At 38.8% G+C, this 21,771-nt stretch overlaps 1 long non-coding RNA gene across 1 annotated transcript; it reads right to left on the minus strand.

Moving 5' to 3' along the window:
- Positions 1–632: 632 nt before the first annotated feature.
- Positions 633–20,622, minus strand: LOC141282538 (uncharacterized). Its single transcript, XR_012337268.1, has 3 exons — positions 20,458–20,622; positions 1,292–1,517; positions 633–1,161 (listed from the first exon to the last, which is right to left on the minus strand). It is a non-coding gene; the product is annotated as an uncharacterized lncRNA (long non-coding RNA).
- Positions 20,623–21,771: the final 1,149 nt, after the last annotated feature.

The raw sequence follows: 21,771 nt of genomic DNA on the forward strand, positions 1-21,771 counted from the left end.
ACAAGAGAAAAAGAGAGAGAGAGATTTTGGCATACGATACAAAGAAACACAAGTTTTGCTTCCGTTTATAAAATAATTTAGCAGGAAAAACATGTTTTAAACTCTCACATTTCCTGAGATATTTTCCAATATCAAACTGCTTTGCACTCGAAAACGTCTCACTTAAGAAATGTTTCTATCAAATTGAGTTATTAAATAATGTTGTTAAGTGAGAAATGTTATAAAAAAAATAAGAAAAAGTATTAATACTGTATGCACGATTTGGTAGAACTTTTAAATATTATTTTAAATTAAAAGATATTTATTTTATATTAAAATGAAGTAAGATTGTTGTATTAAATTTATGTATACACTGTATGTATATTTATACATTTGATTTTTAATGCGTTTCGAGCGAAAAGCATCCAGACTGATGATGCAATTCAACATATTGAGTCTCCAACTCTCTTTATGAATTTTTCAAGTAAAGGAAAAGATTTCATGACTATACTCAAAAGTCAGAGATCTCTAAATGAAACATTTCTCAAATTTAAAGCACCGATAATCCAAACTATGCTAACCATACTTATAATAAATACTTGCATGTTATTTATTGTAAAAACATCTGTTACATGAAAGACGAACTCAACTGAGCTGTGTATGAGCAGTAGATTTACCTGCATAGCTATACCTAATAAAAGGATTGAAAATCGCCATTGAGAAAAGTGAAATAAATATTGATTCTTCCTCTTTTAACGATACTCTGTCTATTTTGTTGTCTGTTCCTGATGTTTGAGAGTTCAAAGGTCTGACACAGAAATGGCCCTCTTTAAAAACATGAAGGATTCCTCTTCTTCAACTTTTTCATCAGGAAGAACACAGACGTAAAGAAACATAAAAGGCCATTTCGCTCTCGTCCCTCTTTCCGAATCTTCCTCCTTTAATGAAAGAGACTTTCTTAATGCTCCGCTCTCACATTATGTCTGTGTCGTGCGCTGAAGAGCCCTTCACGTGGATGTGGAGAAAAGGGCCACATGAATGCCGTGTCTTGGGGTTTCTTCTTTGTACCGCTGCGTTTCTGCCGCATCGACTCCGAGGCCTTGGAGAAGGACGGAGACTCGTCTTAAAAGCCTGAAGGAGCGTTTGGAGAGGGCAGAAGATGGAGAGAAGTGTGGAGAGGGCCTGAAACAGACAGAAGAGTGTTTTGAGAGGCGAGGAGCTGAGATAAGAGACCTAATGGCTCTTAGCAGCCTGAGATGAAGAGGGCCGGACAGAAGAGCACTCTTCACGTGCCTTTAAGGCCCCTGCGTACCTGTTTGCTTTTATCATTAGAGCTGTTGGCAAAGTTTTATTGAACGTGTGAATTTGTTCACCAACACCGAGACCTGAGCCGTAGCGCTGAAGTTGTGAAAGACTTTTTCTTTAGCCTTCAGACTCAGGAGAATCACCGTGAAGTATTTGTACAACAAAGCCGAGAGTAGTTTTAGGGTCGTTGGCTGTGGGGGACAACTGAATGTTGTGCTGGAACCTTAGAGGGTCTGAAAAAAATATTTGAGGCAAAATAGTAAGGTTTCATTTGAGTTAACCCTTTATATTAATCTTATACAGTACAACACCCACAGTCTAACTAATCCATTCATTATATGCGCCACACAGATTTGGATTGAGTTTAAATGATTATTTTAATTAAATTAGGTGACTAGAAAAACAATTTCATGTAATTTGCCCCTTAAAGACCCAAAATTATGTTTATGCAAGATTGGAGAACAGAGGAGCATGTGTCCCCTTCAGACACGCCCTCCATCAAGCGTTAACGCTGATGCTCCGTATGAATATACTGTAAAGTCCAATTTAAAGTCGTGCGTAGTCATTGACGGCTGTATACACATAAATTCTGCCTACCAGAGGTCTGCATGTATGTTTCCACATTGATGCAGACGACGACGCAGAAGTATATATGAAAACAGACGCTTTGCTGACACCATCATAGCTACGCCATAGGCTGTACACACAACTATAATGAGCCCTTAAAGGATTAGTCTATTTTCTTTAAAAAAAAATCCAGATAATTTACTCACCCCCATGTCATCCAAAATGTCGATGTCTTTCTTTGTTCAGTCGAGAAGAAATTGTGGTTTTTTTTGGAAAACATTCCAGGATTTTTCTCATTTTAATGGACTTTATTGGACCCCAACACTTAAAGGAACAGTATGTAAGAAATTGATATCAATGAATAATAAAATGGCCCTGATATGTCACTAGACATTAAGAAATAAATTTCATTTCAAATACTTATATCACTGACAACAGCGGTCTGGCCAGGATATTATCATTTAAAAAGTGGAGTTGCAGCCCTCAACTGATGTTTATGTTGTCATTTTGTGTATTGGCCACCAGTTGTGTGATTGCAGTACCAGTTTTAGCCACAAGTTTTGTGATTGCAATACCAGTTTTGGCCACAATCCTACATACTGTTCCTTTAACAGTTTTAATGCAGTTTAAAATTGCAGTTTCAAAGGACTCTAAACGATCTCAAACGAGGCATAAGGGTCTTATCTAGCGAAACGATTGTCATTTTTGACAAGAAAAAAATGCACTTTTAAACCACAACTTCTCGTCTATCTCCAGTCCTGTGACGCGCCAGCGCGACCTCATGCAATACGTCATCACGTCAAGAGGTCACGGATGATGTCAAAAATGACAATCGTTTCGCTAGATAAGACCCTTATGCCTCGTTTGGGATCCTTTAGAGTCCTTTGAAACTGCTATCTTAAACTGCATTAAAACTGTTAAGTGTTGGGCTCTATTAAAGTCCATTAAAATGAGAAAAATCCTGCAATGTTTTCCTCAAAAAACCTAATTTCTTCTCGACTGAACAAAGAAAGACATCAACATGTTGGATGACATGGTGGTGAGTAAATTATCTGGATTTTTTTTAAGAAAATGGAATAATCCTTGAGCCATGCTGCTCATAGACAATGCCAGATTAAATATGGCTCATTCCTGATCCCTATCCCAATACATTGCACCCGCTCCTGTCCCCAACTTCCTTATGAATGATATTTTACTAATCCACAGTTGTAAGATCTTTACCTCTGAATGAAGCTGATTGGATAAGCTATGGGATACACTACTGTGTAAACAGACCTTTAAACTCACACATATACAACTGAAGCGTAACACTGTTGATAAACTTAAGATTTACATTTGCTGCTATTAAGGCTATGGTTGGGGTCAGGATTAGGTTAGGGTTTCTGACTTCTAATAAACTGTGCGACTATCACATGTGAAGTTTAACTGTTGTGTTTTTTGCAGAGCTCTGAGCCATCTGCAGTAAGGTAAATGAGGAAGCAGCTAAGCCTAACTTGATGCCGTGATGCCTTATCATAGATTGAAAGGTAGATCAGATAGTTTTATAAGATACTGTGAAAGGTGTGTACAGTCAGCTGTGTGTGTGTGTAAGATAGAGAGAGAGTGTGTGATCCTGGCCCGCGGGCAGACACGATGATTTAGACAGGTGAAGTGATGCCATGGAAGATGGATGGTTCTTTCTAACGGTGCCAAACTCACTCACACACTCACGCTCATGTACGTTATTTTGTCAGGGGTGAACAGTAAAATGTTTCTATATCCCCTCTTTCTTTTTCTCGATGTGTTCCCCTGTTCCTCTTTTCCTCTCTCTCCCTCTCTCGCTCTCTGGCCAGAGGCACACAGTGTAGTATGGAGAGCGATTGATTTTTCCTCCCTTTCCTTCTCTCGCTGGGATTTTGACAGAATCATGGCTCTGTGGAAACAAAGAAAACTGTTCTTTGACAACAGAGGGGGAGGGCGAGCCGAATATCTCATATATGTTGTGGTGAACGCTGGTGCAGAAGCTACAATAGAATTCTTAATCACAGTCTCAAAGCTCAAGGTCCAGTGATGCAGGACTAAGTCACAGCACAATCGACCCGGCCGGTCAGTGCACTTCATATGTCATAGAGCGACAGGACGATGCACACCTTAAAAATACACAAACTGACCTCATCGCCTCACATAACTAATCTAACTGAACCAGACTTTGTGTTTTTTATTAACATCATATATCGCTTTTATTGTCCCCAATGAGGAAGGTGTTTATTATTAAGCCGGTGGTTTTCTCTGGTTGTAGTGTTTAAAGATCTTAAAAGCCTTTTTCAATCGCTCATTGCTTTACAGGATGTACTATATAGGTGAGGCCACGGTGGGTACAGGCTCTCCAAAACTGGACAATGGATGTTTAAAAAAAACTGGTCTTGTAAGACTTCGTTACTGCTGTGATTTGAAGATTTTAGGATCAGAAACTACACAATCATATGGATCCGTCATATCCTACCTGAGTTTTGTATAATTCATGTATAATTCATTATACATGAATTAAGACAAGGACAATTTCTGCCATTTCGTTTATTGGCAAGCAACTTAAACAAATGTTTTTATTAGAAAAAGAATACTGTGGTATTTGGAGAACCTTTCGAGTCCTGTCAAGAACAGAAAGATTGTTCGCTTGCTTTTTGAAACGCGTCTTTCCGTGTATGCACTTTTGAGTGCACTTAAACGCGCGCACACACCGACGAAGGAACGAATTCCAAACGGCGTTTCGGGAAGAAGATGCAGCATAAACAGTCGCTCCACATAAAGTGAAAATTACGTTCTTTTTCAGTGCTTTATTCGCCAGATGTATTTTAACTCTTTCCCCGCCAGCGTTTAAAAAAAAAGTTGCCAGCCAGCGCCAGCATTTTTCATGATTTTAACAAAAGTTTAATGCCTTCCACAAAATGTTCTTCTTTATATATATAAACAAACGATCAAATATCAAATGAAAGAACAGGCTTTTTTTGCTTTCAAAAAACCCCCAAAAAACTGTTTCATCCTACCTTCATTAGTTCTCTTTTTATCACCTCTCAAATATAGGTAGGTTTCTTCAAAAACACCCAATTTTTTTGAGCAAAAAGCTGAGATAATTCCATTTTTGTGAAGGACTTTTGATAGAGATCAGATGCAGAGCGATCTTTAAAACATACACAGAGTTCTTTCTCTTTCACGTGTGGCGCTACTTCCTGGTTTTATAAGTTGCGGAAGTGTGCCACAAGTTTCTTGTTTTCGTTCCATAAACCGGTTCAAAGCCTTGACACTGTCAAAAATAAAGGTACAAACTTGTCACTGGTGCAGTATCCTTTAAAAAGGTCCTAATATGTACCATTTAGGTACAAATATGTATCTTTGAAGTACTAATATGCATTCTTTGGGTACAAAGGTGTACCTTATTGAGAGGGTACTGTCACAGTGACAATTCTGTACCTTTATTTCTGAGAGTGTATATTGAAATAAGTTTGTATGTCAGGCTATGCTGTGAATACCACATGCATGTCACATACTTGATATCTCTTGCACTCAGCTGAGTTTAGTATCTTCTAATCAATATTGAAATCATGCAAGTATTGAAATCAATAGCGCTTCCGACCACATGGGAGGGTTTCGAAGTTGCCAGATTGTGTCTCGGTGTAATTCATACCCAGAGCCAGTTTGCAGACTTAATTTTTATTGAATTGTTGCTGTAATTTGAATACTGCAAGCGGAGGACTTGGCACATGGCAATGCAGCGCGGGAACCTCTGAAATAAGACGCAAACGTTTGACCGGCAGCTCATGGTGAGCACACCTGAGAAAATAACAAAACCACAGAATATGCGTAATGTTTGTGTTTTTTAGAGATGCACACTTCCTGTCACATTAAAAGAATATGGATGAATTTCACGGGCTGTGCCTCCTTTAGCCTATGAACAAATCGTAGGTTTGTGCCGCAATCGTCCTGAAGCCATCTGGTAACATTTCCACGTCTCAAGGATAGAAATCAATAGTAATAATTTCTGAGGTCTCTCTGACAAACACATTCTGCGAAAGCCGTGCACGAACGACACACAGTCCTTTATCTTTTCTTGCTTCATGATGCCTTTTTTCATGTTTATTATTTAAATGCATTAATCCAAAAGCAGTAAGTTATGTGAATTGCAGGCTGAAGGATATCTATTGTTTCTGTTATTATATTATCATTCTATTATCTATAAAGGCAAAAATGGCTTCAGGTTTGGATCATAACAGTTCGTTAACATGTGGCATTGTTATGCCAATAAATTGACATTTATTGATTCAACATTTCACCGAATTACTCTTGAATCTCCTTGCAGGTTTGTAGTTAACCAGGTTGGACTTCACTTTGCTGTTTTATTTGTCCTTTATTTTCACATCCTAGACGCATCAGTTATGTTCCCTGCCTTTGTTCCTGGTGTTCATTTCTGTTATAGAGGCAAAACTTTAAGGCTGCTTCCTTCAGATGGTAGGCTGCCATTTTGTACATTTCCCATCATTCCCATTTGACAAAATTAAGCTTTATTCGTGCCTTGAGCATGAATGTCTTTTTCGATTCATTTTATGTATTGTTTTCTCCTAATTTTTTCCTATTTTTTCACCATTGTTGCTTGGGGTTGTGGTTAGAAACACTTTCTGTTACATTTTTAGACATCCTAACCCCAACTCTAACCCCAACTTTTAAAAGCAACAGAAAAATATGTAGAAACCACTACATTAAAGTACATCCTAACCCAAATCTAACCCCAACCCCAAGCGACAATGATTTAAAAAATGGAAAAACATTTGAAAACAATAGATGAAATGACACGAAAAGGCATTTGTGCTCAAGGCACCAAAAAAGCTTAATTTCGTGCCATGGACACAAATAAATTAATCGAATTTTTCGTGACGCTGCAATGTGATCTCCTGAAAATATGTGTGTATTTTTACGTTTCAGTGTGGTTGTACAATGCTCATTTACGTATTTACAGCTTTACAAATGTACAAATTTGTATGTAAGTCATTCCTATTCATAAATTTGCGTTTCTTACTCATAATAATGACGTCATATTTTCTGACTTATTTATTTAAGACAGTTTACCCATTTATCTAATGAAATGATTATGATATTCATGACACACAAAAACGTGTTTTCTCCTATGCCGTCTTTATACGTTACTATTACTACTAAGCAATAATTACACCAAATTATTTTGTAATCCACATCTTTAAAATTCATACAATTGCGAGGAACAGATCCAAATTCAGCCCTTTATCCGGTGATCTTGATCCGAGTTCTCATCAGCAAATGTAAAGTCAGATTGCGTGTTCATTATAGGCTAATATAAATTTGAATTCAAATATCGCGCCTCAAGAAGCTTTACGACACATTGCTTTACGGCAGTGATATCAAAAGCTCAATGGCTCTTTGCTTGCCACGTGACATATTTGCGTCAATTTCGGTGTATGTTTGAAATTTTAGAAAATGCGCCACAATAAATACGTTGTTGCATTTACACTTGTCTGTCTGTTATGCATTTTGTTACAGTAAAGTAACATGATTTTAATAAACTGTTTTGTATAGGACTGTGGCTTAAAATCTCTTTATGGAATGAAAGATATGTAAATGTTTTATGTTTTTTTAGCTGTAAAAACGTAATAATGCTATGTTTAAATGTTATTAGATTTACATTGTACATTTTAGCATCTACTGTATTTAAAAGTACAAAAAATATGTTTTTTGTTTTTTAAAGTTACGTGTAACTTCTACGTATTAACAGTGAGACCAGGCTGGACTATAAAGCCTGATTTATAGTCGTGCGTAAGTTCTACGCCGTAGCTATAGGGCATAGGCTATCCGTAGCCTGTGCATAGTTCTGCGTAGCCTGACGTACACCTCGTTAAAATTTTAACAACGCGTCAGATCTACACGGACCGCAAGCGCTGTGATTGGTCCATCAGAACCCCTCCCGTCAGGTAAAAAAACTGCGTCATAGGTATTTCCATTTGCAACAGTGAAAATAAAGAATGGCCAAGTTGAGGAGTGATTTAACTCAAACTGCAACATTAGTCGCACAACAAGTTGCTGTTTCTTCTTCGTTTGTTGTGTAAACAGTCTGTATCATATGTGAATGACCAGTTAAGGGCTCATGACTGGTATAAGATGCTGAAGTAATGTTTGAGTTGAACTTCACAAAGCTGCGAACCTGTCAAAGATAGTCCTGCATTATCTGAGCTGCCAGCAACCCCTCTCTCTCTCTCTCTCTCTCTCTCTCTCTCTCACGAGTGCATGCTGGGAGTGAGTGGAAGGAGCAGGTTGGCGTGAGCGAGGGCTCTGTCTGAGTGAGATTTTCTTTCTTCTTCTTACTTAACAATTATTTATTTATTTTTTCTTTAGTTATAGGTTGTAAGTTAGGTGAGGTAGTTATCACTGACTTCGGTCAGTGATCTAGGATAATGGATGCGAGAGATTTCTCGCAGTTGACACTCAGGCATGGATGCAAATGTATGCCTGATGCTGATGTGTCGGTAGAAGACTGTTTGATAGCCGTAAGTGCGGTGGTTGGGGGCAATAATATTCAGTCTGCCTCACGCATGAACAAGGCTATCGTTTTCTTTCTCAGTGAAAGTCAAATGGTAGATGAATTGATTGAAAGTGGATTAACTATCAAAGATTCCTTTGTGCCCGTTTTGCCATTGTCGAGCCCATCTAAAAAGGTTGTTTTCTCTAATGTACCTCCTTTCATCAAAAATGAAGCATTAGAACAATTACTCCAGAGGTATGGTAAAATAATAAGTCCTATAAAGATGATCCCGCTCGGTTGCAAAAACGCCGAAATAAAGCACGTAATGTCTTTTCGGCGACAGGCTTTTATGATCTTAAATAACCAAAGTGATCCTCTAAACCTGTCGGCGAAATTAAGTTTTGATGGAAAGGACTATACTATTTTTATTAGTTCTGAATCCATGAAATGTTTCGTGTGTGGTAGTTTTGGGCATGTAAGACAAACTTGTCCGAATCGGAACAAGCCGGCAGGTGCTGTTGCGGCTCCAGCTGCGGATGCAGAGAACAGCGGGAGGGCTTCAGGTGTGGATGTTGCTGCGGCCGCTGTGGAAGTACAACCCCAGCCGGCCGGAGCGATCTCTGTGCCGGATGAATCGCCCGAAGGGAGACCGGGGGTGGCTACCTCTAAAGTCGGCCCGGTGGAGCCTTCTGAAGAGGCGGCTGGCCCAAGTCACACGCCCGCTGTTCCGCAGGCAGAAACGGGGCTTATACAGGCGCGGTTGCAGGCTGTATCTAATGCTGATTCGATCTGTGTTGAAAATCAAATTCAAATGGACAAAACGGCTGCGGATGACCAGTTAAGCCAAAGCCAAGAATTTATTTCCTCACAAGAACTCACGGAATCTAAGTTACAGACGGAAGATTCTGATAAAGATTACGACGATATTGAAATGGGTGATTATGATGTGACTGATTCTGAGCCTGCCTCTGGTGGTAAGTCAAAACTTTATTCTGTCAAAGAAATTAATCATTTTTTGGACACCACAAAGGGACTCCGCAAACCGAAAATTGAAAATTATTTTCCTGATTTAAAACTGTTTGTGGTATCGGGTACAATGGCAATGAAAGGGGCGTCGTTCGATGAGCTCGACAAACCTAAACGGTATCGTCTGAAAAAGCTCCTTAGCAGTGTTAGAAGTGTTTTGAACACCCATGTTAAAAAGTAGATATGGATTTGTCTTTTTGGAGAGGTTTTTACAGCTTATATTTACTGAGTTTTCTTATTTTTACCTTTATGGCACCTTTGAGATTTAGTTCTTTAAACATTAATGGGTGTCGTAATGCTATTAAAAGGGCTAGTCTTTTTGACTATGTGACTTTAAAAGGTGAAAGTATAGTGTTTTTGCAAGAAACTCATACAGATGCTGATAATCAGGTACTGTGGTTAAGTGAATGGAAAGGACAAACTTTTTTAAGTCATGGCACCTCTCTGAGTGCAGGGGTCGCTATTCTGCTGGCACCTGAATTTAAAGAACAGCCTGTGAACATTATTGAATTAGTCCCAGGTAGAATGCTGAGAGTTGATGTGATAGTTCATGGATTAGATTTTTCCTTTTTTAACGTGTATGCTCCTAATATTGGGTCTGAGCGTGTTTCCTTCTTTGAAAAGCTTAAAACCGCTCTCAGTGATGTCTCTAGCAACAGGATTGTTGTTTTGGCTGGGGATTTTAATTGCACACTAAACCACACTCTGGATAGGAATCATATGGAACCACATAAACAGTCTGCTGATATGCTTAGGTCTTTGGTCACATATCATGACCTTGTAGATGTCTGGAGAGAATCTTTTCCACTGGCTAGACAATATACTTGGATGAAAGTGAATACTAATATGATATCTGGGGCTAGATTAGACAGAATTTACGTACAAAGATGCACAAGAGACAAATTTTATAACTGTTCTATTTTTCCTACTGGTCTATCTGATCACCATCTAGTATCTGTTGACGTTACCACTGCTGAAAACACTTACAAGCACACTTATTGGAAATTCAATAATCAGTTGCTTTTAGATCAAAACTTTGTTAACGCTTTCACTTATTTCTGGGAGATGTGGAGAGAGAGGAAAAAACAGTATAAGTCACTAAGTCAGTGGTGGGACATCGGTAAAGTCCACATTAAGGTGCTTTGCCAGAACTTCTCGGCTTACACTAGGAATACCCTGCATAAGGAGATGGCACAGCTAGAGCAAGAGATCCTACGCTTTAATACTGAAGGGGACAGTGCAGAGATCAATGAGACTCTGGAACGAAATAAATTTCTTTTGCGGAGCCTTCTGGAGGAACGAGCCCAGGAAGCTCTAATTCGTGCAAGATTTTTAACTGCCAACAACATGGACGCTCCTACATCCTTTTTCTTTAAACTAGAAAAAAAGACTGTGGACAAGAAAATTTTAAGCTGCCTAAGGCTGCAGTCACACCAAAAGCGCTTTAAACGCTTGCAAACGCAAGGCGCGACGCACTGCCTTTTTAAAAAAAAGAGCAGTGCGACGCGGCTTTTCATATTGCTAAGCAACCACCGAGTCAGCTGTCTTGTCAATCAAATATTGAAGCGTGAGCGCTCTTTTGCTGTTAACTGTCATATTAGCAGAAACTTTAAAAAGAGGACGCTTGCTCTGACCTTGTTTGAGGGTGAGAGGTGCACAAACACACAGGAGAGAGTGAGCGAGTGGTGTCCGGTTCTTCAAAGCAACTGTTAACTTCCCTCACCACAACGTAAGGCCCGCCTCTCCCCTCATTCGATTGGACAATGGAAAGACACGAATGACGTCAGGCGCTTCTCCGCTCTCAGCGCTCCTTCATAAACGCGTGCGCGGCAGGCGGCAAAAAACCGCAAGGCGCTCGGCGCGCATAAACAGCGCGCAAACGCGCCCTGCCCATAGAATATCATTCAAAAAAGGCGCCTGCAACTGCCATAAACGCTATTGGTGTGACTGGCCCCTAAAGCTCCCTGAGGGGGGGAAAACTACCGACAGTCAAAGAATACTTTCTCATGCACGATCTTTTTATGATAATCTTTACACTGCTGATCCCTGTGAGGAGGAAATGGCTGATCTACTCCTCCAAGATCTACCTCAGCTCTCAGGAGGAGAAAAACTAAAGCTTGATAAACCACTGACTTTGGAAGAACTATCCTCAGCTGTCCAAGACTTGTCTCCTGGTAAAGCCCCTGGCTTGGATGGATTAAATGCAGAATTCTACAAACGATTCTGGTCAGTCATCGGAAATGATCTGCTTCTTGTTTTCAAGGAAAGTATAGAAAATGGCATCTTACCAGTGAGTCTAAGGAGGGCTGTGATCACTCTACTTCCTAAAAAGGGCGACCTAGAGGATATCAAATGCTGGCGTCCAGTTTCATTACTGGGTACAGACTACAAGATCTTCTCGAAGACTCTAACCAATCGGATTAAACTCTGCATATCATCTGTGATTCATGCGGACCAGTCATATTGCATTCCTGGCCGCACTATTTTTGATAATCTTTTCCTGATTCGAGACCTGATTTCTTATGCCAAAGTACACAATCTGGATATTGGCCTTGTTTCTCTAGACCAGGAGAAAGCCTTCGACCGGGTTGATCATGGTTTTCTCTTTAAATGCCTTGAGGCGTTTGGTTTTGGCACCCCTTTTATTACTTATGTTAAACTGCTGTACACAGATGTCTATAGCATGTTAAAAATTAATGGTTCTCTTACAAAGCCTTTTAAAGTGAACAGAGGTATAAGACAGGGGTGTGGTCTCTCAGGTATTTTATATGCAATTGCCATTGAACCTCTACTGGTAACATTAAGGAACAGGTTGGGTGGCTTAACAACAGTGTGTCCATTCAATGAAGAGCCAGTAACTGTTAGACTCACTGCCTATGCTGACGATGTTACCATCTTTATTAGGTCTCTTGAGGATGTTAGAGAACTAGAGAAATCCCTTGAGGTTTTTCAGAAAGCTTCCTCCTCCCGCATTAATTGGCAAAAGAGCGCTGCCTTTTTGCTAGGCGATTGGGTAGATGGAGGGCCTCCAGCACTTCCTCAAAACTGCTCATGGAGTTTGGAAGGCATTAAAATTTTAGGAGTTTTTCTTGGATCAGAACTGTATATGCAGAAAAACTGGGATGGTATCTATGATAAAGTGGTTGGACGTTTACACAAATGGGAGTGGATTCGCCCACAGTTGTCTTACAGAGGAAGGGTACTAGTGATTAACAATTTGGCAGCCTCAATGATGTGGCATAAGTTAAACGTGCTCAATCCACCTAAAGATCTGTTACAACGCTTACAAAAAGTATTTGTTAATTTCTTCTGGAATGGTTTTCATTGGACGCCCCCTGTAATTCTTTACCTGCCAGTAAATGAGGGAGGTCAAGGCCTGATTGATCTTGCAGCAAAAGTCGAAGCAATGAGGCTAAAAGCTGCGCAAAATCTACTCTACCCAGTAGAATTTAGACCTTGGGTGTCATTTGGCATGGCCCTCCTTAGATCTTTTGGTGGGTTTGGGTTGGACAAACATTTGTTTTTAATGTCTTATCATGGTAAGGTGTTTACATCTGATGTCAAATTTTATGCCTCTGTTCTAGACTCTTGGTCAGTTTTCAAACTGCACAGAAATGAAAACCACCACTATGGACTTAATGAACCTCTGTTCTTTAACCTTCTTTTAAGTGACTATACTTGTACATCTAACACTGTTGTCAACACCTTCATGGAAAAAGGGTTGTCCAAGGTGTCTGATCTGGTTAACCTTTCCTCCAAAACATGGAGGTCGGCAGAGACAATCTGTAGACAGACAGGCTTTAAATCTGCGAGGATGATAAAGCAGATAACTGATGAACTGAAAACAGCCCTTCCTGCCACTCTTTTCCTTTTTATTAACGGTGCACTGTCGGGAGCCCCTTTTAAATGCACCTTTCCTAAGCTAACTGTGTCCCCTAATGTTCCGTCGGGTGATGAAAGAGAGGGAAAACTGCTCACGTTTAAGCATTTACATGAAATTGATTTTCAAGAGGCCGGTAAAAAAGAACTTTATCAGACTTGTGTTAAGGTCAAGTATTTTAAGGGGATAATGGACAGAGACGATTCAAAATGGAGATCCTTTTTAATGATTCCAGCTGGTCTTTCTCCATCATGGAGGCTTTTTTACAAGGGTCCCCTACCCAAGCGGTCAGGAGACCTACAGTGGAGGGTATTGCATTGTATACTGCCCACCAATACCCATGTGTCTAAATTCAACATGAATGTTTTACCAAATTGCTGCTTCTGTTCGGCACCTGAAACTGTCTTTCATGCGTTTTCTGAGTGCCCCAGATTGATTCCACTGTTTTCAGCTGTAGGAAAAATACTTAATGTTTTGGGGTTTGTCTTTGATATAAGTCTGTTTATTTTTGGCCCCAGATACTCAAGGGCGCTTAAACAGCAATGTACTTTAGCCAATTTCCTAACTGGACAAGCAAAGCTGGCCATTTGGAAATCTGGCAGACTAGCGGCTGAGGGGAATAATGTGAACCTTCTTGAGTTATTCACCGCATTGGTTGAATCCAGAGTAAAAGTAGAGCACAGGTTTTTCCAACTGACTGATAACCTACTTGAATTTGAACTTAAATGGTGTATAAATGGGGCGTTATTGTCGCTTGCTGAAAATGGAGATATACTGTTTAATTGGTAATATTTGTTAGTCTTTGAAATTGCCTACACATTTTATATGTGTGTATATATGGAGATATGTATATGTGTGATTATGTATGGGTGGATGCATTATGAATCGAGTTTTATATGATGAGGTGATTGAGTGCAAGTAAATTATGTTCCTAACTTAACGATTTAATAAATTGTGTTAAAAGTCAAAAAAAAGTCTCTCTCTCTCTCTCTCTCTCTCTCTCTCTCTCTCTGTCTCTCTGTCTCTCTGTCTCTCTCTCTCTCTCTCTCTCTCTCTCTCTCTCTCTCTCTCTCTCTGTCTCTCTGTCTCTCTCTCTCTCTCTCTCTCTCTCTCTCTCTCTCCCTCTCTCTCTCCCCACACACACACACACATACAGTTAGTCACGCACCCCATTACACTGATGAAAACATGCTAGTCCCACAAGTCAACAGCATCTCTTAAAACCTGCCATCAGTGACTGGAACGCACCAATCAGCATGGCAGCTGAGAAAAGCCATCATAGCACACATAGACCTGACTCACAACAACACAGAATACTGGAAAACTCATAGTGATTTAGGGTTACCATGCTTTTTAAGAAACTGAAGCCTGTTTTAATTGTATTGTGAATTACTACGTTAGAAAATAAAATTGATTGTATTCATTAATAACTTTATTGATTATTAATAAATAGGCTAAGTATAACCATAGTACATTTGAAAATTTTCATTTTTGTCTTAATGTTGATTACGATGTTCATATTTCAATCATACATTATTTTCTGGTGATTTTATTTAAGCTAAATATAATCAGTTTTTGCTGTTGAAATGTGACTCTAAGCATTTAACCAGCATCACATACAATATGCATCCTGATTTATGACTGCATGATCGTGTTTACAGTAAATGATTTCATTGTTGTAGACGCTTTCAGCAAACTACATCTGTTCATGGCCGCAGTGCCGTTGGTCAGTGTGTGTGTGTGCGTGTCCATTCTGGTCTTATGGTCTGGTCAATGACCTTGATCCCAGAGGTCATCGGGCAGCAGGGTGACCAGCTGTCCATTTTAAAGATGCTATCATAAGGGCAGAAGTCACTTTATCTCTACACACACGCACACACAAATATATGGACAAACAGACACACACATTTACTAATAGCATACACTTTACTACACACCCAATATCGCTCTATGTTTTTATGGAAAAATGTCATAAACAGTCTCTCATTTGAAGAGGGCCAGTTTAAGTCTTCTCATATAGTGGGGCGTGTGAGTGCTGGAATGGGCCCTTGTGGGAAACAGTGTGAGATGGTAAAATGTAATGAGAGGTCATTTTATGTTCAGCGATGTTGTAAATCAGAAGGTCTCTCATCTCTTGTGTCTCTGGGAGCAGGTATCTCACTTTCTTTGCTTCGGTCTCATTTTTCTGATTGCAAATAATGTCTTATCATTTTTCTCTGGGTCGCTGTAAACGCAGTAGATTACTGTATTACGGCCCTTCAGCGTCTCTGAGCTGTGCTGCGATGATTTAATTTCACTCTGTAAGGACCAGAAAGAGTCAGTTATATAGACCTGATTGTTTTCACTCAAGCCTGTTTTCAGACACTTTGTCTTTGTCTTTCTTATACAGTCTCTTCTGTTTCATACTTGATCTTTTGCTCTTTATCATCCTGTGTTAATAATGAAATAAAGACTAATTAAGATTCTCAAGGAATTTTTATGGAAAAAATATGCAAAGAATGCCTGTTGAGATCCTAGAAATATTGGATTTTTCCAGACATGGTTTACAAAAAACACTATCTATCCTCCAACCCAGATAATTGTTTAGGTTTTTTTGTCCATTCCCCCAAAAACCAACAGATTTAGCGTTTACTAAATTAACACCTCTGGCAGCAGGTTAAACTTAATATATTAGCTAATGAAATTAAATACTGGGGTATACTTTTGCTATGATGACATATTTAATCTGCCAGGATTAATTGTATTTATGTTACACATGACGCTATTCAGGCATTAAGGACAAATAACATACCCATGCGGACCCAAAAACTGCAGACAGAGTAAGAGATGATACATCATTTTTGATTGTGAAATAGCATTGGCTCCTGTGTGTCTTGTGACTATTGGTTCTCAACGCAGATTGCATCATGCTTTAATGTCCGGTTTATGTCTGAATGAGATCTGACTGTGTTAGATGCTCCAAAATATCTTTAAAACATCAATAAAATATTTGTACATTTACAAATGCAGAAAATTAAACGTGTCTAATCTAACACAGTCTCACCCCATGTCGTCAATATTTGACGACACTTGACCATATCGTATACTTCAATACTATTACGTCCGTTGCATTCTCTTTCCTATTTTCTTACCATTTCCGCGTCGGTTTAGGGTTAGATTACGCAAAATTAAACAGTCTACGCGAAATTAAACAGTTGTCACCTGGCGTTGGGGTTAGAGAGTTAGGTTTGGGTAGGGATGTCATTATGTAAATCTAACCCTAAACCGACGCGGAAATGGTAAGAAAATAGGAAAGAGAATGCAACGGACGTAATAGTATTGAAGTCCCCAGTTCGTCAAAAAATGACGCGAAAGGTATACCCTTCGCGTCAACATATGACGAATGGTCAAGTGTCGTCAAATATTGACGACATGGGGTGAGACTGGGTTGGTCTAATCACATTTTTTATAAGGCAAAAAACATTAAAGGGGTCATATCATGAGATTTTTTAAAGATCTTTGGTGTCCCCAGTGTGCGTATGTGAAGTTTTAGCTCAAAATACCATATATATATAATTTATTATAGCATGTTAAAATTGCCACTTTGTAGGCCTGAGCAAAAATGTGCCGTTTTGGGGTGTGTCATTTAAAATGCAAATGAGCTGATGAAATGCAAACACTGATCACAATGATGGTGGTTTGTTGTAGTCCTGTAAGTCCTGTCCTGGAAACCGTCCCTATATTATTGTTTGATATCTGTATTTTAGTAAGACTGAATGACCATAAAGTAATACTTTTTCTTAAGTTTTAGAGTTGTAAGTTTCTATTAAGACCTTTAAAAGGAGTTTCAAGGCTTTTTTGGTTTAATACAATATTATAAATAAAATTAATTGTGAAATTAAATGTTTAAGTGGAAAAAACTTTAAGTGAAAATTTTAAGTTGAAGAAACTTCAATTTTTGAGAAATTACTAATTGAAGTAATTTTTAAGTTGATCCAACTTTTTACAGTGTACCTTGCCTGGTCATAAAAATTTAAAACATCCCTTTATAAAATTTATCACTGATGTTTCATTGTACAGTGACCATGTTACAGTTTAATTATATTATTAAGTACTACGCTATATAAAGAAGCAACAATTTAGGGTTTGCGTTAAAACGGCACATTTTTGTGCACACCTAAAAAGTGGCAATTTTAACATGCTAAAATAAATTATCTATATAATATTTTGAGCTAGAACCTCACATATGTACTCTATGGACACAAAAGGATTTATTTTACATGTTGAAAAAGTCTTGTGAAATGTCCCCATTAATGATTAATGCTGTAAATAACAAACATGGCACCTAACGACTACTTTTCTCCTATTTTTGCTTTTAAGTTGTATTCTTTATTTCCATTTCATCGCACTTCCTTCTTACGCCACTCTGGGGTGTCCCCAAAAGCAGTGCTTTAAATTTCTTGACAAGTTAAAAGATGTACATTTGAATTTATAAATATTTGGAATGATTGAGTTTGCTTATTTTACACAAGAGTGTGCTTTGTATAAATATGCATGCCAGACTAAAACTATGCTTTTAACCACATAAGTTTGCGATGCTGTTTGTGAATGTTCATTGGAACAATGTTTTTGGGAAACATATGAATGATTTGCACACACAAGTGTTGCATACAAATTCTAGAAAGTTCTAATCATTTGGATTTCAGCCGAGTCAAGAGTTTCCCATGGCTGGAGCTGAGGTAAAGGATCCAGGAGAACTCTCCGAAAAGTCAACACACTTTAGAGGCGGAGCTTAGAGGTCACGACCCTGACTGCAACGTCACACAACATTGATAAGAGCTTATCATTACTTTAAAGGTGGTAGAGGAGAAGATTGGAGATGAAAAGAAAGGGAAAGACTGTGAGGTAACTGGCTTGTTTACACACGCAAACACTGAACTGTCATTGTATGAGAATGTCTGGGCACAGGAATGGTTCACCCAAAAATAATAATTACCCATCATTTACTCACCTTAATGCCATCCTAGGTATGCAGTATGACTTAATTTATTCAGCCCAACACATTTCCAGTTATATTAAATAATATTCAAGTTCTTTCTAACCTTGTAATGGCATGCAGGCTTGTGTGCCCATGCATCATCAGATAAAGGAATCCACATGATTCCGGTGTGTTAATACATGCCTTCTGAAGTGAAACAATATGTTTGTGAGAGAAACGTTTTATAGCTATCAATATGTCATGTTTCATTGCAAACACATCTAGATGTAAAATGGCGGCATGCTGGCTCCATGTTGGTAGGTAAAACATTGGCTCTTGCAAGTCTCATGACTGCGTGTTAGCCGAAAGCAAAAACAATTAAGAGATTTTTTTTATAAAAATTCTTTAAAGGCACAGTATTGATTAATTTATGTTACAAATTGTCCTACTATGCAGTCCAACTTAATTTTACCAAGCAGGATTTCACAACATCAACATTGTTTGTAAAAAGAAAAGGTTTAGAGTCAACATTTAGGCTAAGAAGTAGTTTTTATTATATTATTTTTCCCTCTGGTTTTAGAGGTAAGTTAGGTGTAGATTAGTAATGATGTTTTTAAGGTGGCCGTTTGTGCCAGTTCCGCCGGACACGTCCCGAACAGGTTTTCGGGGTGCATTCTCCAGAAGTCACGTCGGTCGACCGCATACGTCATCAATGTTTAATATTTCGGGGTTCAATTTCAGAAAAGCTTTAAATTATAGGGTAAGAATGAAACTACAATGATTGTATGTCTTAAAGTCGCAATGAAATTGAAATGAAAAACTATATATGTATTTTTAATAGTGTGGTATTATTAACAAATGACTTATCTGTGAGCTTCATTATTTTTTAAAAATTCGTGTGTGCTCATAATCTTTAATCAAAAATGCAAATCTCCTCCCCTCCTCAAAACGATCTCTCTTCACTTCCGGTCAAAAGTATGGCAGGTGGGTGGGGTCCGGGAGAAGATCGCAGTGATTAGCAATTAGCAACACGACCCAACTTCAAACGATCCAATCAGATCTCGATCGACAAATTCAAATCCAGCCCTGCCTTATTTCATCTCAAAAGCCGTTTCATTCGGATATACGTCACCACGGGGAAAATAAGGCAATCGCTACTTCCGTTTCATGGCGACTTTAAAAGAAATAAATCTTAATTTTCTCATGTATTTTAACTGAAATGTGAGAACCTCGATGAAGTATGCGGTCAAGCAACGCGACTTCCGGAGAACGAACCCGAAATCCTGTTCAGGACGTGTCCGGCGGAACTGGCATGAATGGCCACCCTAGATGTTTTAGAAACACGTCTTACTTGGCAAAATCAAGGTGACTCTTTTTGCTAAGATAAAATTTTAGAAATCTAGACTTTAAAGCATTGAAATTTAAAGAACTTAAAAAATTTTCACGAGTGCTGTTAGATCCGTAATTGTGTAATCGGAAGACAGCACTGTTTTGGCAGAAAGACGAAGCACCACGGGGTCAGCAAGAAATAGATGGGCCACTTTCACCTGCTCAGCATTTCAGTGTGTGTTTTACCTTTTTATTGGCCATGACATCATGATAGATAATCACAGAGGATTCACGCTGAGATTTTTTTGTTCATTCTGGTACAGTTGCATCAGGTCTACAATAAATGATACCACACTAACTAACAAATTAGTTGGTAAAGAAACGCCACAGGTTGGTCATTCCAGTGCTAAATACAATCTTCTATGCAGAAGGAGATTCTTCTCACCCTGTCAGAACTTCATTTACAAAATATATATATATATACTATTACAGAAACCTACCCCAACCAGCAAAAAAAAAACTTTCTGAAACTCCAAATTCACTTTAAATACTTAAACTTACCTAAAAGTGTAGCACATTCAAAGTTGCACAAACCAGATCAAACCCAAAGCTATTCTAACTCAAACTCTTTCATGTCAAACCTCCTGACTTTATCTTCAATTCAAACAGACTAACCCAAAATATATTCAATTCCATTCCAAATATATTTGAAATCTATCTGCTGGTGTGCTGTAATCGGAGCAGTGCTTGTCTTGTCATATACAACAGCACAAAATTAATCCCACTGCTATACTACACACCAAAACACGCTCACCTATAACAAGCTGACTGGACTGTTTCACTTACCATCACACATATCTCTCTCAAAAGCATATTTCTCTCAAATGCAATTACCTGAACGGATATGTTGCATTCGAAGCATGTTGAAGAATCAGACCTGAAGGCCGTGTCAGACGGGCTTAGATCAGAACAGTGCAGTAAACAAACTCTGATGCTAACAGTCAAGTCTTATTGTGCATTGGATTAGGACAAACTTTGAGTTTGAAACTCAGGTGGCTACGTTTGCCAAACAATTGCTTGTTTTAGTTCTGTGTTTTTTCTTCATTTAAAGGTGCTTCTTCTGAAAGATCTCAGCCGCCCGTGGTGGGGCCGATCCAAACACGATGGTCCACCTCGATATTTCAGTGGACTGTAGACTGAAAGCCCGCAGGCCGGTATGTGTGTATTGATCGGCTTTATCATCCCTTCTGGGGAAAATAACATCTCTGTGGCACAAAGACACACAAACTGTGTATGTGTGCCTCGGTCTCAGAGAGGAACGTACATCTTTCTGTCTCAAAGCGATGCTGGAGCGACAGTTTTCATGGATCTTATTATCATTTATTCCACTTTAAATCTATGATGATTATTTTAGATCTGGGAATACATTATATCAAATAATATTAAGCGATAAAGGGATGAATTGCTATTGAAGAGTATTAAGATACAATATTTCAAAATACCTTCATTGCTTATAGTAATTGACATTCATAAAACCGCTTTTATGTATCTCCAGGTTGTTTGGAGCTAATCCTAACTAATCATAATAAGATGAAATACTAATACTAAACAATCTAATTTGAAGACATGTTGTGATAAAATACGCTGTATTTTGTGACTGGGTATGAAGCTAACAAAACATGTTTCTTTGTGAGAGTGGGAAAGTTTACCTCTCAGTAGTGTTTACCAGCCACTAGCTGTTTTAGTAATGCTTTAACCAACACACAGATTAGTTGAACAATGGAGAACAATGAGGACTCTGATAGCAGCATTTGCCCAGAGACACCTGTGGGCAGGGCAGAACATACACATAAATTCGAGGACGTGTGTTGCCAATGACAGATCCATCAGCGTCTGGTTTTCTCAGCAGTAAAGTTTCTGCATGCAGGCAAGCAGCCGAGTGATAATTTATCTCCGGGGCTTTGCAGGTAATTGTTTGGAAAGCTGATTTTCGGGCTTCTCTCGGCACGCAGGAATTCTTCTATTGTCAGAGTGCTCGGCCTTGCTATGAAAAGGGATGAAAAATGACAAACGTCCTTGTTTGCCTTGTAGAAAGAATAGATTATTGTTCTTTTCCACAAAGTAGAAACTTTGAAGTGTTTTAATGACCTTCTAGTCCACAGAGAGAATCAAATAGCTCAGATGTTGCTTAGATGTCACATCTCACCT

Source organism: Paramisgurnus dabryanus, chromosome 9 (genome assembly GCF_030506205.2).
Source record: "Paramisgurnus dabryanus chromosome 9, PD_genome_1.1, whole genome shotgun sequence".
NCBI classification, from domain to species: domain Eukaryota; kingdom Metazoa; phylum Chordata; class Actinopteri; order Cypriniformes; family Cobitidae; genus Paramisgurnus; species Paramisgurnus dabryanus.